This window comes from Pinus tabuliformis, chromosome 5_1, assembly GCF_031772625.1.
Source record: "Pinus tabuliformis cultivar Carrire ecotype Pingquan chromosome 5_1, CPIR1, whole genome shotgun sequence".
Classification (NCBI taxonomy): domain Eukaryota; kingdom Viridiplantae; phylum Streptophyta; class Pinopsida; order Pinales; family Pinaceae; genus Pinus; species Pinus tabuliformis.
The window spans coordinates 618,088,530-618,115,391 of record NC_142305.1 but is presented as its reverse complement, the minus strand read 5'-3'; the positions used below and the strand labels follow the sequence as shown (position 1 = coordinate 618,115,391).

The 26,862-nt window shown below is 36.2% G+C and overlaps 1 long non-coding RNA gene across 2 annotated transcripts; it reads left to right on the top strand.

Annotated features, from left to right (window-relative positions):
- Positions 1-8,819: 8,819 nt before the first annotated feature.
- LOC149166441 (uncharacterized) lies at positions 8,820-9,588 on the top strand. 2 transcript variants are annotated; one of them, XR_016260422.1, is made up of 3 exons: positions 8,820-8,965; positions 9,057-9,129; positions 9,251-9,588. It is a non-coding gene; the product is annotated as an uncharacterized LOC149166441 (long non-coding RNA). The 2 variants fall into 2 exon arrangements; XR_016260421.1 differs by having other exon boundaries at positions 9,218-9,588.
- Positions 9,589-26,862: the final 17,274 nt, after the last annotated feature.

Here is a 26,862-nt window from a genome sequence, read left to right as displayed (position 1 = left end):
TAAACATTCAGTGATCATGGTTACCAACGTAGTTGGCATCTGAAAATGAAGTTAGATAAATTAAAAATTGAGCAACAAAAGTGAGACCAAAACAAGGGTAGCTTTTAGATACTGAAGAATACATTTGACAACAACCATATAAGCAATGGTAGGAACATGTATAAATTGCCAAACCTGATTCACAACATAGGTAATATCAAGGTGGTGAGTAATAGTTAAGTACTATAGAGAGCTCTCACCAGATTGCGGTATAAAGAGACCAGATATTATAAATTCATTTTTATCAAATGTTCACAAGTATTTTTTCTCTCTCTCAAATGAATATACGCTAGTGTCTCTTTCTTGGAGTAGTGGGCATGCCCAAATATGTTATTGTCGAACCCATATTGACCGCAATGGGTATATATCTGAACTAACAAAACATAATTCTGATAGATGATCTTTACCATATCATATGTAACACTTTCTAGCACACACAAACACACAAAAATGTCGAAGTAACACTTGCATGAGCATTTATAGGTTCAAATGGAAGGCAACCATGTCTTGGATATTTCTCATTCATGAATGCCGGTGAATATTCGAAAGTTCCACTGATTCTCATGCATTTTCCACAACAAGTTGAAAGTGTCAGTGATTCTCATGCATTTGCCACAACAGGTCGAAAATGTCAGCAAACAAGGAAAGTACCTTGTGTCAGTGACCATTTGAATTCTATTTACCACCTAGTCTTGAGGTCAGGGAAGGTCCTAGTCCTGAGTGAGCTATACTCGGGATTTGAGGGGAATAAATACTAGGGGATAACCTTCCCTATCATAAGTCAGTAAGGAAAATTGTCACTATATATCGTAGTTAGTCCTGAGTGAGCTATACTCGGGATTTGAGGGGAATAAATACTAGGGGATAACCTTCCCTATCATAAGTCAGTAAGGAAAATTGTCACTATATATTGTAGTTGCAGGTGGGATAAGAGTCAAATAATTCCCCAGCACCCACGATTGATACAGTCAAGTAATTCCCCGATCCGCTCATTCTTCACACCCTGCTTTTCCTTTCTCCTTTGGGTAGTCGTAGGACTAAAATATTTTTCTACATTGCTTCATCCGATTGACTGTTGCTTCAAAATCAACCGTTGGAAGATATGTTGCATATGTGGTACCGGTTTTGTTGTCTCTATCTGGTCATGCAAGTAGTCCTCTATTTCTCTGTCTCTATTCTCATGTAGTTATTGCTCTTAGCAATGTACACTTCATTGTGAGTCAAGGTATTTTTTTGCTGCCACTAACATCTATGTTGCTTGCTTAGTTGGACATTGTTGAATATGTAATTTCAACGCAGACGTACATCGCCAGAAACCGTTCACCAAACTCGCCTGAGATTTCTCGGATCACTTTCCGGCAAAGACATTTTCCGTATATTTGAACCCGATGCAATATGGTGCAGACGCGTGGCTCTTCCCATACGTAAGCAAGTTTGACATTCTCAGGACATAAAGCTCTGCAGCAAACAACTTCCCGATATTCTCCTCCACCGTTCGATTGTTTCCATCGCTCTCCACCATCGATTGTCTCAACATGCATTCGAGCCAGCATTAAAAGCATTGCGTGGTGTAAAAATTTGTTTGACCGCCGTAATAGTATTTATTTCATAGTTATTGTGATAGGTAATAGGTTGGTGTAAGTTTAAATTTTAATGTTTTTTTATATCGGGGGTATGGGCGCATATGCTCATTACGTAATTTTTGTATGGCATATGGGTACTTGGTAATTTTTTTTATGTTTTTTAAGAGTTGACCATTTTTGTAATGAAGTGAAGAACACAGGCGCGTGTAAAAAAAAGAAAATATGAAGACTTGAGCACAACAGTGCAATACGAAAAATGAAGACGAAGTTTGTATGAAGCATGATGCGAATATAGCACAGCAGTGCGGAAAAGAACTAGAATCCTTTGTATGGTTTTGTAATTTTGTTTATGTGATATGCACAGAAGTGAAGCAGACGTATAATGTTTTTGAGCTGCATATGTAAATTTTTATTACAGCAGTAAATGTAAAAGGGTTTTACAGCAGTAAACCCAGCTCAGTAAATTCTCAGGGTGAAAACAGAGTTTTGGTTGAATGTTGTTTTTGGTAAATCCCTCTCAGTAAAAGAGGATGAATATGTATCAGTGATTTTTGTTTTAATGAATAGAAATGTTTTTATGGTGGTAAAATACTCTGTTCTCAGTAAAAAAAAATTAAAAAGCTTCCCTGTGCACAAAAAGATCCTGGAGCAAAGGAAACAGAGCATTGCCTCTGTGTGTTTGAATTTTTGTTTTTGGGATTTTATCAGAAAAATCCCCAACAGTGGTATCAGAGCAGGTTTAGGCTCTTTGAAGGTGACAAAGAAGCTGAAGGGAGGAGTCTTTTGTTGCAACAGTAAATCTTCTCCAGCGAAGTGAAGTCTCAGGCAAAAGATTCAGGTATTCCTCCAAGTTTTCTTTTTGTTGCTGAAGAAGCAGTCAGTTGTTTTAAAATACACAGTCAAGAAATTGAAGCATAACTAAGGATGCAAGGAATGGCTAGCACAAGCACTGGTATGGGTATGTTTAATACCCAGCTCCCACAGTTTAATGGGAAGAACTATGACTACTGGTCAATAACTATGACAGCCCTGTTTGCCTCTCAAGATTTATGGGAAATAGTTGAAGATGGTTTTGAAGAACCAGCAGATGAAGATGAGTTCAATGCATTAACTCAGGGAGAGAGAGATCTCCTGAAGAGCAATAGGAAGAAGGATTCAAAAGCCCGTATGTTGTTGTATCTAGCAGTAGACCAGAGTGTGTTTCCAAGGTTAGCAGCAGCTAAGACAGCAAATGAAGCATGGCAAACCCTCAAGACAGCCTATCAAGGCATGGAGAGAGTGAAGACAGCAAAACTACAATTGCTGAGAAAAGATTTTGAGAATCTGTGCATGAAGGAGTCAGACAACATTGACTCATTCTTCACACATGTAATTGATTTGGTCACAGAGATGAGGACTCATGGAGAAACCCTTGAAGATAGGAGGATTGTGGAGAAAATATTGAGGGTCTTACCCTCAAAGTTTGATGTGATTGTCACCACCATTGAAGAGACAAAGGATCTCTCAAAATTTTCAGTTGATGAGCTACATGCATCACTGATAACACATGAGCAGAGGTTGAGTAGGAATGAAAACTCATCTCTAGAGCAAGCCTTCAAGACCCAGATGTCTTTTGGAAGAGGAAGAGGTCAAGGCAGAGGAAACAAGAGAGGAAGAGGCAGAAGCCAGAACAGAGGTGGAAGGAACAGTCCAGCAAATGCTCAAGGAAGAGGCAACAATCCAAATCAGAACCAAGGCCAAGGCAGCAGCCAACAAAGAGGACAACATCATGCTCAAGGTCAAAGGTATGAAAAATACAATGTCCAATGCTATTATTGTAAAAAATATGGGCACTATGCCAGTGAATGTAGGAAGAAGGAGCATGATATAAATAATAGACCAAATGCAGATGTCACTAGAGAAAACATCAGCCAAAATAATGTGTTGTTAGCTTGTAACATGGCTGAAACAAACAGTGAAGACATATGGTTTTTAGACTCAGGTTGCAGCAAAACCATATGACAGGAAATATAGCCTTCTTTTCTGCCCTAGATAAAAATGTGAAATCAGATGTCACACTAGGAACTGATAGTAAAATCTCTGTTATGGGAAAATGAGAGGTAAAAATATTTACAAAGCAGGGAGAAAGGAAAACCATAGCAGATGTCTACGATGTCCCCAGAATGAGATGTAACCTCTTGAGTATTGGACAACTTGTCCATAAGGGGTACAATGTTTTCTTTAAAAATGATGTGTGCACCATCATGGATATAGCACCGAGCAAACGATGCATTGCTGAATTAAAAATGACAAGGAACAGGATATTCCCTCTCAGGATCAGGGCAGATTTGAAAAACAAAAATGAAATTGCAGCAGTTACCCAAGAGGCTTTCCAAAGCGTGCCAAAGGATGAAAATTGGTTGTGGCACTTGAGATTTGGACATCTCAATTTTGGAGGTCTAAACTTGTTAAGCAGAAAAGGGATGGTAAGAGGATTACCATTGATAGAGAAACCAGATAGCCTTTGTGAAGGTTGCATTTTGGGAAAACAACATAGAGAAAGTTTTCCATCGGGGAAGAGCATAAGGGCAAAGGCACCCTTAGAAATCATCCACTCAGATTTATGTGGACCGATGCAAGCTCCATCATTAGCAGGCAGCCAATATTTCCTAACATTTATAGATGACTTTACAAGAAAAACTTGGGTATATTTCCTTAAAAACAAAAGTGAAGTGTTTGAGAAATTCCAAAATTTCAAGGCATTTGTGGAAAATCAAAGCGGGCTGCATATTAAAGTTTTGAGAACTGATAGAGGAGGTGAGTATATCTCCAAGGAATTCCTAAGATTTTGTAGAGAAAATGGAATTCATAAACAGTTTACAGCTAGGTACACCCCACAGCAAAATGGAGTTGCTGAAAGGAAGAATAGGACCATCATGGATATGGCGAGGAGCATGTTGAAGGCAAAGCATTTGCCAAATGATTATTGGGCTGAAGCTGTAAATTGTGCAGTTTACATTTTGAACAGGTGTCCTACAAAAGCAGTGTTGAACAAAGTGCCGGAAGAGACATGGAGTGGGAGAAAGCAAGGAGTCACCCACATGAGAGTTTTTGGATGTGTGGCCTATGCACACATACCAGATCAGTTAAGGAGGAAGTTGGACAGCAAAGGGGAGAAGTGTATCTTCATTGGATACAGTGAGGAATCCAAAGCCTACAGGTTGTATATCCCATCTACCAAGAAGTTTTTTGTTAGCAGAGATGTTCAATTCATTGAAGAGGAAGCTTGGGATGGAAGCATAGAGAAAACAGTGAATGTTAAAAACTGTTTGTCTCATGATGAAGATGAAGAGGAGGTGGTTGAAATGCATCCCCAAACAGTAGCGCCAACACAAGGACAGCAAGGGACACCATTGAGGATAGATGAGAGTGCTTCTCCAAGCACACCACAAGGAGGAAATTCAAGTGCATCTTCAAGAACTTGCACACCAAATGAACGAGGTAAGAAGTTTAGAAATCTAAGTGACATTTATGATGAAGGAATGAATTCCTTATTTGCCTTGTATTGTCATGTTGATGATCCTATTCATTTCGAGAATGCAATTAAAGATAGGAAATGGATAGAAGCTATGGATGAGGAGATGAATGCCATAGAGAGAAACAAAACATGGGATTTGGTTGAGCTACCAAAAGGTAAAGAAGTGATTGGAGTGAAATGGGTTTACAAGACCAAGAGCAATGCTGAAGGTAAAATAGAAAGGCATAAGGCAAGGCTGGTTGTCAAAGGGTACAAGCAGCAATATGGGAGAGATTATGAGGAGACTTTCGCACCGGTTGCAAGAATGGAAACCGTGAGAGCAGTGCTGTCCATAGCAGCTCAAAACAAATGGAAAGTCTACCAAATGGACGTGAAGTCAGCATTCCTAAATGGAGTGTTAAAGGAAGAGGTTTATGTTGAACAACCTCTAGGCTATGAGAAGAAAGGTGAAGAGCACAAAGTGTGCAAATTGAAGAAAGTTCTTTATGGGCTGAAGCAAGCGCTAAGAGCATGGTACAACAGGATAGATTCATATCTATTGGATAATGAATTCGACAAGTGTGAAGGAGAACCCACCGTCTACATCAAAGAAAAGGATGGTAAAATTTTAATTGTTGTCTTATATGTTGATGACGTTATTTTCACAGGTAATGGTGATCAGCTTATTGATAATTTCAAATCAGTCATGAAGGAATAATTTGAAATGACTGACATGGGTTTCTTGAGATACTTCTTAGGCATAGAAGTAGATCAAAATGAAAAAGGAATTTTTATCTCACAAGCTAGATATGTAAATCAAGTGTTGGGCAGATTTAACATGCAAGAATGCAAGGCAGCGATCACTCCCACAGTAATGGGATTAAAACTTAGCAGAGAGGACAGCAGCAAGGATTTTGATCCTAGTTTGTACAAGAGTATTGTTGGCAGCCTTATGTATTTAACAACTACTAGGCCTGACATTATGTTTGCTGTTAGTTTAATTTCCACACACCGTCCATTCTTGTAAATCGCAAAACCTCCCGAAGATACAATTAAAATGATCATCAAACGCTGTATAAAGGGCGTTCAAAAATCAAATTTTATTCTTATCGAATGACTTAAGATCTCTTTTTATTACCTTATAGAAATTTCAAAATCTAGCTGTTTCAATGAACTTTGATCAGAAATTCCAAACCAGCATTAAACAAAATCCCTAGCAAATTTGTCAAAGATTACAATATTATGACTACCGTTCTCCTACCCATCAAAATGCATGAGTGCGTATCTTTCATAAAATCTAGATATGGAGGATGCAGCAACCATTCAATGACACAAAATACTGTTCTCTACCTTTTCCTTCTGATAATTTCTTTTGCTTTTCGAAAAAACGGCCTGAAGCTACCTTGCTGAGATGAACTGTTTTTCTATAACCTGTGATTTACACAAATAAGCATACAGTATAAGTGTTCCACTAATATTGCCTATATTGTTAGAAGTAAATAATGAATTTCATTTTGCAGACATGTTTGTTAAATTCTGGTTCTACAGACAACAATTCGACTTTCAAACAAAGTTGATCTCAATATGGGGAGATATTCAGATCACTTTTGTTTGTCGTGGCGGACCACGCCCGCGCTCAACCGCGCCAGTTCATTCAAGGTTTCATTCCAGTGCACTGGAAAAAGCACTGGAATGAACTGGCACGGTTGAGCGCTGGAATTAATCATGTAATAAAGCTGATGGTCTCTCGGATCAACGGCCGCCCTGTAAAACCGGGCAGCATTCTGTAATGTTTCCTGTTTCTCCAGCTTTAACACCGTAAGGGCTGAAGCAGTGTCACTTCCAGCGTTAAGTTAATCAAACGCTGATTCTTTTTTCAAGAAAGAAAAAACAGCCTTGTTCATTATATGAGAACGTTAGGTTACATATTTCTTGGTTTTTTCTTCATTTCGTAGAATCAAAACTTTAATTTTTTTTTTCACACCCCGAATATTGCTAGCTGGGAAATTCGTGCCTGGAGTAATCAATAGAAATACAGAGTAACTTTCTGGAATGGACCGCGGGACTTATGGGAAGCCGTTAGACCACAGCCGCGGACTCAAATCAACTGTTGATCCTCCTGCTTTCCCCGTCTGAGCTGAAGCAGTATCACTCCAGCGTTAAGCTAATATAATCCCTGAACTCACGAAAATATCCCAACGAATGAACAACCAAATACGTTAAAATATTTATGACCACAAATCTTTCTGGGAGTCCTGGGGACAATTGCATTCACTGGTATAGTTAATGGTACGCCCGTTTAAAATCCTACAATTAATGGTGCAGTTAATGGCATGCCTAATCCCATAAATACATTGGACGTCTACAGACAACTTGGTCTTCCGTGAATGAATGCAAACAAGTGTACCAACGGAGTTGTCTATAATGCAACTTTTTGGAGATTCCGGTGACGGAATCCGGCGGAAGAAATTGAGGTTAAATCTTGATTTCTTGCAGTTAAAATGGTTTTTTAACTGCATATTTGGATTCAGCACCCTCGAAAACCCATGGGACGCTTTCATTGTGCAGAAACTAGCAATCAAACTTGCGATTCCAATAAATTCCTGCCGGATTTCGACCGGAAAAACCCACCGGAAAAGCTTTCAAAAAATCACGTTATAGACAACAGCGTATACCAACAATCTTTACAACTGTTTTCTGCAAAATCAAACGTCTGCGTACTCATCATAATGAATGCAAACAAGTAGTAACTATTTTAGGACTGTTTCATGAGGCACACATTATGATTTCTTAAATTATTACTTCGGAAAGTCATTAGATTTATTTGGTATTTTTAATGCATCTTTGCTATGGGGATTTGTATGTATTATCTACTTATTATATAATCTGAATTTGTGTTTATTATTTTTTTAATACATCATGTTTAGGTTTTTTATTTCTTAATTGATTTATTGGACGGTCATAATTCCCAATGTCCAATAAAAAAATTTCAATGGCTGCATTTCGCATAGCGCATCAAAATTAATAGGTTTTGAATTACTTAATTAATTAATTATATATAATACAGTGGTAATTTAATTAATAAATAAAATAGTTTATTTTAATTGGAATTGGCTATATAATTTTAACTAAAATTGTATATTTTTGTTATTTAAAATATATTTTTGAATGTATAAATAAATTTTACATATTAAATGTCACATATCTACTTGATAACACATATATCATAAAAAAAAATTTATTTAACGGAACCTACTCTTAATTATATGCCTAAGCATATAGTGCCACCACCTCAAATATCAACGTAACCTTGGAAGGTTTATGTTGTGGCAGGAAATGTTTGTTATATATTGGTTTAACCATTGTTTATTCCTCGACTATGTCATACCACGGATACGATGGCTTCGGGACTTTATGATTCATCCTCGAGTGTATCAAGGCTGTCCTGCTCTTGACTGTTGGCATCTTATGCGTTTGACATTTGGCAACAGTACTGACCCTCACCGTCCTGTTCACGTGACTGGAGTGAGGTTGCCTAGTCTGGAATTTTCCCGCGCCTTGCTTCTGGGCATCAGTGCCTTGATCAACGGTTCGGTGGCTCCGCATGAGATCAAGGGCCACGAATGCTCCACGTTACCTCTGCTGGCAGGCAGGGTATATACGCGGCCCTTTCCGGATTTCTCGAGGCTTTACTCATTTTGCTCGGCGCTCCATGACCCTCTGCTCCGTTCCACCTTTGCATGTGGTCTGCTTCTGTGTTTCGCGCCGAGTTCATCCATCTTACCAGGCACATGCGCCTTCTCTGGTGTGATTCCGCTCCATGGTTCCTCACCTTCGAACCGATCAGGTAATTAGCTGTCAGTTTCTTAAGGTTTTTGGATATGATTTTGGTTTATCTGCTACGAGGTAGAGTAATCCCTTGATTTATGGTTTGACAGGTTGCATACGGTGACTTCCGGTTTTGATGGTTTAGGAGGATCCTTCCGGATGCGGTCCGCCGAGTTTGCACAGGTATTTATCCCTATTCAGATGTTTGGTCTTGGTTGATTCGGTTCCGCTTCACCTCTGGTTACCAGGGGTTTTCCTCTGTGCCAAGCAGGCCCCAACCTTATCTTTGCACGGATGGCCGCAGATCATGATGGACGGATGCTCTTGTTCCGGTTCCATACGTTCTGGGTCCGGATAAGGATTATTGGGTAATACTTTGTTGCGGCGATTTTGGGGTTTCACCTCTGGTTCACGAGACTGAAGATTTTGTTTAAATCTATTAATCCTCTGTATATATTTTAACTGCCGAATGTAATGTAATTTATACAGAAGCTCTGGTTTTAAGCCAGCTCGCTTGTTCTCCATTTGGACTCGAATGGCTTGGCGGCCAATACTTAATGTGTCTCACTATTTTGCGTTATGCTATGGTCTATCCTCTTTTGCTGTTAAACAAGGTTTTATGAAATATATATAGGGTTTGAAGCTTCCAGACTTCGTATTACGAATTCCTCTTTCTTCATTCTTGCTTTTTCGTTTACAGTTGGATGCGTTTGGCTTACAAAATGTATTAAGGGTTTAATTCGTAATGTCAATATATTTTACAGTCATGCATAGACGTGTTAAGGACTGTCGCACCTGCTTCTGGTTGCCATAGAAGCACGGTCGACAGTTCTGGGTTTTCTCCATAACCCGAGACTCTGAGGTTCTGTAGTTAAATCATGGCTGTAAGTTGTTATTATTTGTTCCCTCCTTCGTATGGAATCATTGGTAATTTTACTACTTGTATTTGAATATTATCACTGTGTTTTCATGAATACCAGCATGAAGGTTAACGCATGGTTCTTCTCCTTATAACCGCATGGTTCTTACTCCTCGTAACGATATGCATAATTTACTGCCGTAATCTTCAGTGAATTTATTCATGTTAGCTATCAGACCTTTAATTCAAGGTAATATTTGGAGTTTACTTCTCAGCTCAGATTCGGCTGTTCTTTTGTTTAACTCACGGGTTCAGGCTTTTGCCCGACCCTATAAACTCTCCAGGACCTCCTGGCTATGGTTCGACTGGTTTGGAAATCAGAGTTTCTTTAATCTTTATTATCCTTATCTTTAAATCTTCGTATTAGGAATGTATATATGGCAGATTACGATTATAAAGAACTGTAAATATTTCAAGATTTCACGGAAAATATCCGGCTTACTGTGAGCATTAGGGTCAGGATATGGTTTCGACGCAGACTTCCATTCTCTAATATAAAACCGGTTTCCAGATTGGGGTCTCCCTATGACTGTAACATACTTGTTTAGTAGGAATAGGGCTCGCTCTTGAAATACACTGTTTTTTTTTCTTTTTCTCAGATACTCTCAGTTCTTTATCTTTGAGTTCTACAGATACGCTGACTGTAATAATCTTTGAGTTCTACAGATACGCTGACTGTAATTTTTGTACCGTGTATATAGTTACACTATCTTTTGATTCTTTTACAGCAAACTGTCTATAACTGTGTACAGCTAATCATAGTTATATTATCTTTGTATTTGTACAGCAACATAGCCTATAATTTTTGTACAGATAGTCATAGCCATACTTTATACTGTTTTACAACTGCTGCACAGATAATAACAGTGATTCTATGAATTACACAGATAATTATGGAAACATAAGGGTTCCGTTACTTACCTGATCTCCACTGATACGGTGAGTCTGGGACCAGTCTCCTGCCAAATCTCAGTGTAAAGCTTGTTATCCACCCAACCGTGAGACCAGTCTTTCGAGACCTGAGTCTCCCCCCAAGCTTCCGCTTACCGGATCACTATCCTCAGTAAGCCAGCATTGCGTGCTTGACTATCTGGTCCTAACCAGACTTAGTCCATCCAGGGTTTTTTCCTTCCCTTTCCTTTCTTTCTTTCTCTACCTCTGCCTGTCCCTACAGCACAGAGTTCTCTCAACCAACCTTCCCTTTTCCTGGAAACCCTTCCAGTTAGGGAAGGTGGTTATTTCTAGTTTTGTTAACTAACTTTTTTCCCAGTTCTCCTTTTTGGGAATTCAAATACTTTCATAAGTAATTCTTTTAATCATTATTTTAATGCACATGTAAAATCAACAGAATATTCTCAAAAGAATTAAATCCTTCAATATCATTCTAATTCAGTTTTTGCTGTAGTAACTTTTAAATAATTACATTTTTACGGGGTCATCACATTAAAATATTAGAATTTTGCAAATTAAACAACTTGAACTTATAATTTCTAAAATTTTCTACCAAATTTACTAAAAAAAACTTCTATTACCTAATTACATATATAAAATACCATAATAATATAATATTTTTTTAAACATTACATAAATCTTTCCATATTTTCCAATAGCCCATAAAACCTTGCATTTTTTAAATATAAAAACACAATAACATTATTAGCAACTTCAACACCCAAAAAAATATCTATATAAAAAATCATTTACGAAATGATTTTTTTATAATAAAATAGAATTTTAATAGTTCAAAATGTATTGCATTTATCATATAGATAAAGCTAAACATTATAAATAAATATTCACACTTTAGTATAAAATATAATTAATACCATAAAATAAAAATAGTTAAAATTAGTTGTTACATCAAATAATTTAAAAATATCACAAGTACATGACGATAAAAGTAAGCGTCATAAACAAACATCTAAATATAAAAATACCACATCATTAATAAATTATAAAAATAGTAAAGTTACCGTTAAATTAATAAAGGTAAAAATATCATAAGTGTAGTTAGCATTATAATCATCTTATCACTATAATAAAGGTAAAAATATCGTAAGTGCATTGAGCATTATGCTCATCTTATCACTATAACTATTGTGGTACACAACTTTAGAGTTGTGAACTTAAAATTGCCACTATTAATCTGTTTCAATGGAAGAGTGGTAACCAAATGTGAGAATGAGAGTTTTTGTCTTTAATGGGAAGTAGTTAACTGAATGTCAACACTAGTTAAGATAATGCAACTTTAAATGATTAGGTTATATATGTTAAATGTACAAACAAATTTATACTTCAAAAATGGTTATGGTTAAGGTTTACATTAAATTTATGTTGATGGAAGAGTGATAATAATATTTGAGTATGAGAAAATTTCATTAATTTAAGTTATTTTTTTATTTATTTATTGCCTAGATTGATTTTTACGAGAATATGCTCAACATATGTTTAGTTTTAATTTTATCAAGAATTGTAGTGTTACAGAGTTTGTTAGGTTGTATTGACTTTTAATAAATTAAAAAAATTATATTTGTGCCAAGTGGTTCCCTGACCAATTTCTTAGGGATTTGAGATTATTTTAATTCTAATAAGTTCCTCCATGATAAACTCCTCATTATTATTTATAACATTCATTTACGTATAAGAAAATTTTATTTAGCAAAATGGTCCATTACTTTTAATAAATTTAACAAATTAGATTTGAGCCAAGTGGTTCCCCTCCCACCAATTTCTCACGGATTTGAGATTATTCCAATTCTAACAAGTTTCTCCATGATAAGTTCCTCATTATTATTTATAACATTAATTTATATATAAGCGAATTTTATTTAGCAAAATGGTCCATTTTTTTAATTCCTTTTTTCCTCTCAAGCTAAAGTTCACTCATAACTTTTTTATACATATTTATCAGGTAAATGCATACATTGGTAAGACATTCTTGGTGTTGCAATAGTTTTTTTATATATATTTATGTAGTCTTCGCCTATATCAACCACATTAATATTTTTAATGTGGTTGTACTAGTTAAGTCATTTTCAACACAAGTCATCATCATATAATTGTAAATCACTATATCATACATGTTAATCACACCAACACATTTTCACCTCAAAATTTGTTATTCCTAAGGTTTGCACCAAAGGTTTTTTTGGAGGTGGTAGATGAAGGTTTATGTTCAAAATGGATTTTGTTGTGCCTTAATATGAATGAAATATTGATATTCCACTATGTTGGGTTTGACTTTTAGCAACAAATACTCTCAAACACATATTAGTCAATGCGAATAGAGAGGTTGCACTAAGAAACCTTAAAAGGGCAAATTGTATTCAACCATTTGATTTCTGTGAGTGTTTTCATTATACAATTGGTCTCTTTTGATAACTTTAGGTTGCTATAATAACTATATCATAGTCAAATATATAAATCAACAATTAATTATTATCTCTCATAATATCTCCATCAATATCTCCATCCGTTTTTACCCCTAAATTCTCTCATTATCCTTATTCATAATTTAATACCTAAATATTTAACCTCACTTTGCTACATTATTTTTATGCAACCACATACTTTAAACATATTTATACTCAAAAGGATGATTTATTTGTTGAAACGCTCCCTTAAAAAATACTTGTTATTTAAATAATTAATCATGACCCTTTGTCTCTTCAATTGGTCTTTTTGAACTAGTCCAAATCTTCATCTTTATCTACTATGATGCTTATCTTCAATCTTATTTCATCTTTTGTAAGCTTTATGTTTGCTCTTCTTCATCCTTCATCTTCCATCTTCTTCAATGTTCATATTGTACCTACAATACATAAACATTGTGTTTGTTGAATTTCATATAAAACATCCATCAACTATGGGAATAAATGTATGGCAAACTAATGTATCCGCCAATTTTATAAGAAGTTGTTTCTCATACATGATTCATTCACAATTTTTCAAATAACAAGTCTTCATACTTGTATGTGAGTTTTGGTAGATTACTCTCCACCACTACAATTGTCAAGTGGTTTCAACTTAAATGAATTTCATTACACCATATGGTTCTAGCTAGCCACAAACTTTCATTTGTCATGATAAGTGGTTTTTGGTTTAGAATGTACCATCAACAATTAAGTTATGGTGTTATAATTCATTCATCATTGCTTACATCTATCATTACTCATTTCAGTGACATATATTTTCAAATTAATTTTTGCTAGAGGCTAGTTCACCCATTTTACAAACTTGGAACCATGATCCTTTTATTTCCTATATTAAAAAACAACAATATGAAGGAGGTGTTGATTTTTCAGTACAATTGATGTAAGTACTTTTTTTTTGAACTATGGTAATTACTTGCGAATACATATTATAGTTCTTTTATCTTCATAAATCAATCACACTTTAGAAATTCAACTAATAACCTTGAAAAGAAAGTAGATATCAAAATTTGTGCAAGAGAGGTATATGTGAGTGATAAGTGTGTATATAAAATGAAAAAGTTCAAGTGTATTTTATACCCAAGATACCCAAGAAACATGTCTCTTAAATGAAATCATGTCTCTTTGTAAAGTAAAGATATATGTGAGTGATAAGTGTGTATATAAAATGAAAAATTTCAAGTGTATTTTATACACAAATACACAAGAAACATGTCTCTTAAATGAAATCATACCTCTTTGTAAATTAAATTCTAGTAAGTCTTCACATTTACATTTTTACTCATATTTGAAGATCACATAAATAATTGTGGGTAGTAATTCTTGATAAGTATATTTTTTTATCATCAAAATTCTTAGAGATTTAATTTTCCATGGATTCACTTTAGTTACATTTGTTTTATTGATAATGGAAGCATAGTATTATTTTCTACTTATTTTTGTGTTTCTTCTACTATATTCTTAATTTTTTCATTTTCTACTTCATGTTTTTTGGGATTCAATTTGCCACTACATATTTTGTTTGTGCCCAAAATATTTTTTTATTATTTTGTTTTCCTTCACTTTCCATCACCATCCTCTTTTATCTTCTATTTTTAGTTCTTTTTCATATTTTTCTTTTTTCATTTTTTCGAATCCTTCATCTTCCTTCACTTCATGAAAAGGTTGTCCTTAATTTCTTTTCATTGTTTTCTTGTTATTATGTTTGTTTGCTCCAATAAATTCTTTATGTTTTTCTCATTTTTTGTTTTCTGTAGCAACAATCTTCTTCGTGTTTAACTGAAATTAGCTACATATAAATACGTTTTCATGTTGGGTTATGTTATTTCCAACAAAACAACCTATGAACATCTTTTGATAAATTTAATTAAGACACAATTATCATGATTTTACATAATTGTCACAACTCTCTTATTTATTTTACATAATTTTCATTGTCACAACTCTCTTATTTATTTTACCTAATTACCATATCTTTGAATTTGCATTTCTATGATATAATTCAATTGACTTCCACTTGCATTTTCTTAAAAAAATAAAAAAAAATACACCTAACTCAACCAGACATTAACTTTTAACAACTTAATTTTTTATTTTATTTTTTTTAATTGCCCTTATTCAAGTTTTATTTCAACTCTAACTTGACTTTAATTTGCTCCAAAAATAAATTGTGATTTAATGAGATGTTCATTACAAAGTTGGTTTCTAAAATTTAACTTATACTATTTTAAAAATTAACCCATATATTAATAAAATCACTTTTCCTTAACTTTATTTTTAAAATTATAATCCAAAAGGATTTCTATATAATTCCCTTTTAAACTCAATACAAAATTTTTACAATATATAGTTTGTATTCATGGATGGAATATTATATAATTATATGCTTTCCAAAAAAATTTTAATAAATTACTAAATAACTTGATCTATATAACTTGCTATGTGCATTGGGTTTTATATATGTAGATTCATTTTTTGTGGTGAATGGTTCTTCATTAATGAATCAAACTGTTAGGATATTCCGACACATAGGAAATAGTTAAGTACAACTTGGTCTAGTATAGAGTTAGGTATAGAGTTAGGTAAAGTGTGTTTCTTTACTATGTACATTTTGTAACTTACAATCCGACGGTCACGATATGTAGTGATGTGATGATTCATTCTCTCCTCGATATTATCGACACTTGATCCGTGGCTTAACACCCGATTGGTTCATAATCTCTATTTAAAGAGCATGGAGGGTCATTTGTAGGGTAATCCGTTTATGAGAGAAGCATATCTAAATTTTCATTCTTTTATTAATAAATTGCCTGAAGTGGCCGTGTTGGCTCAAGCCATGGACTGTTTCCCTCTTTGAGGGTTTTAACCACGTCAAAATACTGGTGTATTGATCTGTGATCTGTTTGTGAGCGGTGTCCTTTGGTGTTTTGTCTGAGGAACTTACCCTATAAATTCCTACATGGTATCAGAGCTATTTGAGGGCCGCGTCCATTGGTGATCCAAATCTGAAGCCGGTAGAACTGCATCCGGCAACCGTTTCCTAGATCTACTGTTTCTGACTGCTTTCGGGCCGAGAGGACTACTCTGTTGTGTTGGGAGCATCTATTCCAGTGAGGAACCCCTTTCGTTTCACGCGAAAAGGTTTCTGGTAGCCCTAGCTGCGTCATTTTTAAGATCTGGAGGTATACAGTGTTTATTTGCAGTTTACAGTCATTTTCTCTCTGTTTATTTCGGTTTCGGTTTATTTAGCCTTTTTTATTACCGGATCTATACGTTTCATTTCTGTGTATGCTCTTTGCCCTACGACTCTGTGCGATCTGGGCAAATCAGAAACAAAAAGGAAGGATTTTTCTCATGCGTATGCTCTTTTCCGCTGCGCCTTAGTGTGATTTCGGAAAATCAGAAACATTGAGGAAAATATTTAGTTTTTGGCTAAAGCTAACTTCGAGCCGTAAGGTTCGTTTTTTTTGTATGTCCGTGTTGGGTTTTGTGTTTTTTGTTTTGTAGGGAAGAAGAGCTTTCTCAAAGCAAGCACGCAACCCAAAGCATCAACCCCCCCCCTCTCTTTCTCTCTCAAACTTTTTGTATATCTCACTTGGTGTAAAGCTAATTTATGAGAGTAGAGGTCTTGTGTTCAAGTCTCCATTTTGTGGGGGTGGATTTTTCATTCCCGCACTTCGTCGGCAACTTCATCAAATTTTCTTCAAAAAGTCATAACTTCTTCATTCGGAAGCCGTTTTCAGAACTGTTTTTTTTTAAACAGCCTAATTTTTCGAGATCTTTCCATTGCAACACTTAGTTTTAGCATCTATAGCTTCAGTTTTTTTTTTTTTTAATGGAAAGTCCATGCCAAGTTATTCTTGACACCACCAACTACTTCCAATGGTGGTCCTACATTGTGGATTTACTTAGAAGTAAAGGTCTTTACAGAATAGCCATAGGCCAAGAGACCAAACCGAAAGATGAAGAAAAGGCAGCTAAATGGAAAAATAGACAAGACCAAGCACGTAGGCTGATAGGGATGTCTATTTCTCCAGATCTTAGATTCCATATTACAAAACTTGATACTCCTGATGAAGCAATGAAACAGATAACTAAAGTCTTTGGAATTAAAAATGAACTTAAAGCCCATCAACTTGAAAATGAATTGCTTACATTGGACCCCAATAATTTTTCTTGCATTGAAGATTTTTTGTCCAAGTTCAAGACCCTTAGACTTCTCTTGGATGGTGTTAAGGTTAAGAAAGAAGATAGTAGCCTTATCTACTCCATTCTTACTAAGTTGGAACCAGCCTCTTCTGTGTTTGTTTCCACCTTCCATTCTACAAGAGAAGCGCTCATTTCTCAAGGACAAACCTACAAGTCCCCTTCCTTTGATTCCTTTTGTGATTCTTTAATAAGAGAACAAGAAAAACTATTACACCTTGGTCTTCTTCATCTTGGAAACTCTTCTAAGAAAGTGTTAGCCGCCCTGCAGCAACCAAATCCAAAGTATCCTAAGAATTTGTATCCTAAAAAGAATGGTCCTAAACCAAACAAGGGTCCTAAGAAATTTCAACCTCAAAATGAAAAATCATTTCAACAAAATGATAAGACAACTAAAAACAAAGGGAAGAAGACTGATAGACATTGCAACTTTTGTAATCGAGATGGCCACTTAGAATCCAAATGATTTAAGAAGATGGAGCCTTGGAAGCAGCAATGAAGAAGCATAACATCCATTTGGAGCACTCTTCAACTTCAACTTCATCTTCAGGAATAGCACTTTCTGCATGTGGTTGTCAAGCATCTCGGTCTGGCTATGCACTAAATGTATCTTCTTCTTCTTCTCATTCTCATGAGTGGCTCATTGATTCTGGAGCTTCTTATCACATGGCCAAAAACAAAGCCATGTTTTCTTCTTTAAATGATTGTAACACCAAAAATATATATGTTGGTGATGATAGATCTTTTAGTGTTGTAGGGACTGGAACTGTTCATATAGACAATGGTCAATTTAATGATGTATTATGTGTTCCAACCTTATCCTGCAACCTTCTATCTGTATATCAGATAACTCATTCAGGTGAAGGTAAAATTGTTGAATTTTCACCTCACGATGTTGTAATTAAGGACCTAAGAGATCCTAGACAGATTTTAGCTACTGGCGTTGCTGATGATTCTACAAGGTTGTATAAGTTTCACAATTTTGGGTCATCAAATCTTCCCTCATTGTTTGTTGCTCATAATGATGAAGTGAGCAAACTTTGGCATGAACGATTTGGTCACTTAAACTATTTCTCTCTTCAGAATCTATGTAAAGAAAATATGGTGACAGGTCTTCTAATGGTATCTTGCAGAGATGGTGTTTGTTCCGGATGTGTACTTGGAGAACATCATCGGGACAGTTTTGAAAAACGTGCCTCTTGGCGCGCCTTAGCCCCTTTACAGATTTTGCACAGTGATTTATGTGGTCCACTTCCAGTTGCTTCATTCTCTGGCTACAAGTATTTCTTAACTTTCATTGATGATTTCTCCTGACGCACTTGGGTATACTTCTTAAAACTCAAGAGTGAAGTATTTAACATGTTCTTGGCCTTTAAGGCCTTTGTTGAAAAACAATATGGACATCAAATTCGTAAGCTAAGATCTGATAATGGCGGAGAATATGTTCAAAACACATTCATCAACTTTTGCACTGAGAATGGAATTCAAATGAAAGATATTGTTCCATATACTCCACAACAAAATGGTGTAGTTGAAAGGAAGAATCACACCTTAAAGGAAATGGCTAATTGTATGCTTCAATCTAAAGGACTTAGTCTTAATTATTGGGCAGAAGCAATTAACTGTGCAAATAACATAATAAATCGCACTCCTACTAAGGTTTTAAAGAATATCACTCCAGAAGAAGCATGGAGCTCAATCAAACCAGATGTAAGTCACTTTCGTGTTTTTGGAAGTGAAACATGGGCCCATATTCCAGATGAGAAACATAAAGCTTTAGAACCTAAGAGTGAAAAATGTATTTTTGTTGGATATTCTAAAGATGTCAAAGGATATAGACTTATTCCACTTAAGTCCAAAAATGTTATCATTAGAAGAGATTTAAAGTTTGCTGAAAATATATTGGCCTGCGAGCCTAGTTCAGCGGATGTGCCACCTCTCCCTATCTCTTCTACTTTTGAAAATATTTCTTCTTCAGATGATGAAAGCGATGATGAAAATCCTCCCCACCTTCTCAGGATCCTCCTTCAGCTCCTCAGCTTCCAAAATGGGTCCGTGCTACTCGGGATGCAACAGGTGATCTTGCCGGTGATCCTACAGATCAACAACGTACACGTTCTCAGTTCGATAGAGCCTCTTCTTTACTGGCTCAAGCTTCAGTGAATTATGATCCTGACACCTTTGCAGAAGCTTCAGGCCATCCAGATTGGGAAGCTGCTATGAATGAAGAATATCATTCATTATTGGCAAATGATACATGGGATCTTGTTCCTCTACCAAAGGAACGAAAACTTGTTAGATGCAAATGGGTTTACAGAACCAAGTATGGACCAGATGGGAAAGTTGATAAACATAAAGCTCATCTTGTTGCTAAGGGTTTTTCACAAGTTGAAGGAATTCACTACACTGAAACCTTCTCCCCTGTTGCCAAAATGAACTCTATCCGCCTTGTTCTTTCCCTTGCTACTTCTTTCAAATGGGAAGTCCATCAAATGGATGTTAAATCGGCCTTCTTGCATGGGGACTTGCATGAAGAAATCTATATGGAACAACCTATTGGCTTTATACAAACAGACTCCAACCTTGTATGTCGACTTAAGAAATCCCTTTATGGTCTCAAGAAAGCTCCTCGAGCTTGGTATGCCAAAATGGATAACTTTCTTTTAGAATCTGGCTTCTCTAGGTGTCATTCTGACAATACTGTCTACACCAAGAAAGTCGGCAAGTCTCTTATCATTCTTGTTCTTTATGTTGATGATCTTATCCTGACTGGTAGTGATCCCAAACTTATAAACCATGTGAAGTCTAGCCTTAAAAAGAAGTTTGAAATGACAAACTTAGGACACTTACATTATTTTCTCGGTCTTCAAGTCTTGCAATCCAAGGAAGGTATTTCCCTTTCTCAGTCCAAATATGCCTGTGATATTCTACGCCATTTTCACATGGAAGACTGTAAGCCAGCCCCTTCTCCCTTTCAGTTTGGAGTCAAACTTTCAGTCACTTGTACTTCTCCTGAAGTCGATGTTACCTTATACCGTCAACTTGTAGGAAAACTTTTGTATCTAACCCATACTCGTCCTGACCTTTCCTTTGCTGTTGGCCTTGTTGCTCGGTTTATGCAAAACCCACATGAATGTCATTGGAAAGCAGCTAAAAGAATACTTCGTTATGTTCGAGGTACAGTTCACTTTGGGATTCATTACAGTGCCGAAGCAACTCCTCTATTGGTTGGTTTCATTGATTCCGATTGGGCTGGTGACCCTGATGATCGGAAGTCTACTGCAGGTTATGTGTTCACTCTTGGTTCAGGACCTATTACATGGGCTTGCAAGAAACAAGGTGCCATTTCTCTTTCTTCAGTAGAAGCAGAGTATCGTGGCGCCGTAGAAGCTAGTAAGGAAGCCTTATGGCTTCGTCAGATCCTGTCAGAGTTTGGCTTTCAGCAGCAACATCAGACTACACTTCGGTGTGATAATCAAAGTTCCATTCAGATATGCAAAGATCCAGTCCAACATCAGCGCAACAAACACATTGAACTGCACATGCACTTCATCAGAAAGTTCATTCACGACCATGTTTTTTATGTGCAATATTGTTCAACAGATGATCAAGTTGCAGACATCTTTACAAAGGCTCTCACAGAGGCAAAGTTCACTACACTTCGATTTATGGTTGGAGTTCAGGAAGTTGTCACTAAGGGGGGATAGGCTCTAGTGCCTCCTTCCTTCTCCTATTGTGTCATATTTGTAAATCCTTCAATCCTATCCCAAGTTGTTCTTAAGGGGGGATGTTAAGATATTCCGACACATAGGAAATAGTTAAGTACAACTTGGTCTAGTATAGAGTTAGGTAAAGTGTGTTTCTTTACTATGTACATTTTGTAACTTACAATCCGACGGTCACGATATGTAGTGATCCGACGGTTCATTCTCTCCTCGGTATTACCGACACTTGATCCGTGGCTTAACACCCGATTGGTCCATGATCTCTATTTAAAGAGCATGGAGGATCATTTGTAGGGTAATCCGTCTACGAGAGATGCATATGTAAATTTTCATTCTTTTATTAATAAATTGCCTGAAGTGGCCGCGTTGGCTCAGGCCATGGACTATTTCCCTCTTTGAGGGTTTTAACCACGTCAAAATACTGGTGTATTGATCTGTGATTTGTTTGTGAGCGGTGTCCTTTGGTGTTCTGTCTGAGGAACTTACCCTGTAAATTCCTACACAAACCTCACTAGTTGGTAAATCGGGCCTTGCTAGAATGTGGTTATACATGCCCCATAGTGGATTTCTCACTGTTTGCAAGCCTTCACACTTTTTAGTCCCTGTTGTCAATGACATGGGGCTATAAGTAATCAAAATTTACTCCCTGACTTTAATTTTTCCTCAAATAAATCTAAAGTTTTTAGTTCTTATTTCATAAAATAGTGTCCCTTAACCTATCACATGGATGCAATGATTTTGGTGACCAGTAATATTTTTGTTCATCTTATTTGACATCTTTCTGAGGTAGAGAGGTAGAGAGAGGTTATAGTGTTCATATGATTTCTTGGTTGAAAGGATTTTTTGAACCGAAACTAAGATTGGCATTAGTTTATTAGCATTAAATATTTGGTTTGGTTTGGTAATATATATCCGTTTTCATATACGCCACACACCACACCACATGGTTATCTACATGTAGTGGTCATCTGCTACTTACATGTACTGGCTATCTGCTAGTTGCGAACGGTTCCACATGTTACGTTTTCCAGGTAGGTGGTTTCAAGCAGGGCCTTCTTCTGTACCCTGCAATAGCTTTTGCGCTCTGCATGTACTACTTGTGAACAGTTCCTCTGTGCCCTGCAATAGCTTGCTTTAGGGCCCAGCGAAAAATTTTGCGCCCTGTACTCGCTTACACCAGTGCATTCCAACAATACTTCAGCACAAGATAACAACAATTATAGTTCAGAAGATACTTTACTACTAAGAGGTACTACAATATTCTTTCAAAAACAAGGTTTATCTACCATTCCATAAATTCTTTTATCTAGTAATTTTTGGAAATATTATTTAACTGCAATTTCTGTTTTGAATAGTTTGTGCCCTTCTCCCTATTCCTTTGCATCTTGCAATAGCTCCAAGGTAAGTGTTTTAATTCTTCTTCAAGGGTAACAGAACAGTGAATCTCATAATATTATGATCAGATATGCATTCATGACCTGTAGCTTACATGTTTTCCATGTGTTTGACAGAACGTTTGTTATGTTCTAGGTAGTCTAGATCAATTTATGCCTCTAAGTTTGAATGTGTAGCCTTCTTGTTATGTTATTTATGATTCTCAAAAGTCTCAGGAAGTTATCGGCAATGGCATGGAGAATGACCTAGAATTGTACCTTAGATCTCGAGACCGCACCCTCTGAACTGGATAATTTGGATCACAACCACACTCAAGCAGGCTTGTGAGTGCGGTTGGAGGCATTTAATAACATAGGGGCCTTGTCATGCATCAGTTTTGGGGTTAAGTTGTGTGAAAAGGAGCCCTAGATCAGGGTTTGGTCACCTAAGGTGGTTATTTGGCCCCTCAGTGTCTTGTAGCCTTGAGGGATGAAGTGAGTTGATAGTTTGAGGTCAGTTTGTCAATCCCACATCCTTAAATGAAGCTTGGAGGTCGGGTCATGTCATAGTAACTCTTCATCTCATGTTTACCTTGGAAAATCAATGAAATTGGGTAAATGTGGGAGGGGTGGTTATACTAGGATACAAATAGGAGGAAACCATTGTGCTATATGCTTTTACTATTGTTGTGGCTCACTACTAGTTTTGTGTTTGACCTGTCGGATCTGGTCGTGAAGATCAAAATTTATGTGGATGATATGACACTCTTTTTATGAGTAATTATTCTTTAGCATCTCTTAATGGATCTTGAAGCGTATATAATATATAGGACCGTTGTTGGCACTTGTTGGTGGGAGGAAGCACTCGATAAGTACCATAAATATCTAATCATCATTCAGGATGAGGAATTTGTCATAAAACGTCTAGAAATGGAAAAATAAGTCGCATTGATATATTGAAAGAAAGTCACCAGCCAATTTTACTTGAATGCGAGCTTACCTATGAGTGGGGTTTACGTCATCAATGGTTATCAAGTGTTCGTGCACCAATGTTCCCTCTCTCTCCATGTGAAGCCCTTCGATCCTATTCATGAATATCTCATTATGTACTAAATTATTGAGTTGTGAGATTATATTCTTTCCAAATTGCATCTCAAACTCGCACATGAGCGAAAAAAATATGGTTTTTAAAATAAGCATGCCATCCACTAGCAATTCATTCAACAAGAGGCTATCATTTCATTTCAATTTATTATTCAATGAGGGAAAGGAGTCAACCTTTCCCAGAACTTCAGTGAGGCAACAAGTGTTCATCTCGGTCATTCTCTTGGTCATTCTCGAGCCACAGAAAGTATTCCTCTCGTTCCTTGCCTCTTTCATTACCCACACAAAACTCGCTAAAACGAGTTTAGTATGTATTTTTTTTTCACAAAATTGAAGAACACACCCTAGAGATTCAAGTATGTGTTAGGTGGTAGAGTTAGGCTACATGTCTGTGTAGGTCGATACACTTTAGATGGGCAAGTTCTTAAGGGCTCACCTTTGGTGGTATCTCTAATTTTGCTTATGACAGAAGGAGGCCAATTATTTATAATTAAGTGATTGATAGATAGCCATGAAATTGCTCTTAATAGATCACTTTGGAATGACATATACATGACATCTCACTCAATACTCCAGGTTTGAAACAAGACAACAATTTCATGGGTAAAAATAGCAGAGGAAATCTTGCTTTCTCGACAACTCTTTTTCTAATTCAAAGCGCCGCAATATTCTCTATTACAAATATCTAATGTCAGATAATTATCGTTACTTCATGGTACTTATAATTATTCGTTAAACTTATAAATCTACACAGGATTGTGCATTCTATGTTCTGATGGTTAATATCTAGATTTGGAGAATTATCTTTCATCTAGACTATAAAGGGTAACAGGTTCACTGTAATTAAGTTGGAAGTTACCAAGAGATCGTTATACCCATTTTTTCTATAGGTAGTTGGAGTTGTGTATAGTATGTTCTTGATTAACACTTTGGATTGTTATTTTTCCAATCGAAAGATGGAATAAATGTGTATCAATGATATTTCATACATTGAGTGAATCCTTATCTATCTAATCATGTTCATAGAGTGAACCTTATTCTCCTAATCATGGTTGAGAAAATAGGTTAGGTGAAGTTTAATTATTCAATTGATTTGGGTTTGTTTTTTTTTATGACAACATATATAATATCTTGGTGAGTCATCCGGTTAATGACTAATTAAGGCAATTAGTATTATAATGACTAACTCCTTTCCTTATTACATAAGTCTTTTAAACATTCAGTGATCATGGTTACCAACCTATCGGAAAATGAAGTTAGATAAATTGAAACTTGAGCAACAAAAGTGAGACCAAAACAAGGGTACCTTTTAGATACTGAAGAATACATTTGACAACAACCATAGACACTGAAGAATACATTTGACAACAACCATATAAGCAATGGTAGGAACATGGATAAATTGCCAAACCTGATTCACAACATAGGTAATATCAAGGTGGTGAGTAATAGTTAAGTACTATAGAGAGCTGTCACCAGATTGCGGTATAAAGAGACCAGATATTATAAATTCATTTTTATCAAATGTTCACAAGTATTTTTTGTCTCTCTCAAATGAATATACGCTAGTGTCTCTTTCTTGGAGTAGTGGGCATGCCCAAATATGTTATTGTCGAACCCATATTGACCGCAATGGGTATATATCTGGACTAACAAAACATAATTCTGATAGATGATCTTTACCATATCATATGGACACACGTCAAAATGTAACACTTTCTAGCACACACAAACAGGCAAAAATGTCGAAGTAACACTTGCATGAGCATTTATAGGTTCAAATGGAAGGCAACCATGTCTTGGATATTTCTCATGCATGAATGCCGATGAATATTCGAAAGTTCCAATAATTCTCATGCATTTTCCACAACAAGTTGAAAGTGTCAGTGATTCTCATGCATTTGCCACAACAGGTCGAAAATGTCAGCAAACAAGGAAAGTACCTTGTGTCAGTGACCATTTGAATTCTATTTACCACCTAGTCTTGAGGTCAGGGAAGGTCCTAGTCCTGAGTTAGCTATACTCAGGATTTGAGGGGAATAAATACTAGGGGATAACCTTCCCTATCTTAAGTCAGTAAGGAAAATTGTCACTATATATCGTAGTTGCAGGTGGGATAAGAGTCAAATAATTCCCCAGCACCCACGATCGATACAGTCAAGTAATTTCCCGATCCGCTCATTCTTCACGCCCTGCTTTTCCTTTCTCCTTTGGGTAGCCGTAGGGCTAAAATATTTTTCTACATCGCTTCATCCGATTGAGTTTTGCTTCAAAATCAACCGTTGGAAGATATGTTGCATATGTGGTACCGGTTTTGTTGTCTCTATCTGGTCATGCAAGTAGTCCTCTATTTCTCTGTCTCTATTCTTATGTAGTTATTGCTCTTAGCAATGTACACTTCATTGTGAGTCAAGGTATTTTTTAGCTGCCACTAACATCTATGTTGCTTGCTTAGTTGGACATTAGTAAGTTGTGCTGCTACCACTGGCAAAAGACTCATTGAATATATAAAACATTCCTATTAATACAAGACTGTTTTATTTTTTTCTACTGAAAAAAAAGAAAATTCTTGACAACAAATTTACACTGAATGGAAAAAATTGTTAATGTATATCTGCAGGAACTACAACTTTTCTGATCATAAAATTGTAGAATTTTATGATAGCATTATAAATTTTTATTCAAGAACATGAAGCTTGGCTAGTGAGTTCCTTATCCAGTTTTTTCACAAATTCCAGATTCTCGAGTTCGAAGCAAAACTCTGGGTTGGGAAAGGTGGGGATGTTTGAGCAACAATGCTCTCACGCAAAAGAGAAATGGGGATACTCCTGGAATCAATGTGTATTTTTACAAATGATATCTGGATATAACTGGTTATCCTACCGAATTTGTTTGGCAACGAACAATGCGAGGTAACTGAAGGTGGCGAGAAGCCATTCCACCATGAATTTCTTTCCCAAAAAGGAAGGGGAACAAGTTTGGTTGCCACCAGTTTTGACGCATAGCGATAATGAAAGAGCCCAAGTGGGACTTTATCATTTTCGCAGAAGAGTAAGATCAGAATAGAAACCTAGTTTGTATTATCCCATTGCTAATCTTTGATCAAGTCAAGGTGTACCTACATGGCGGTCCCATATGGAAGTGGGAACAAGGTTAGT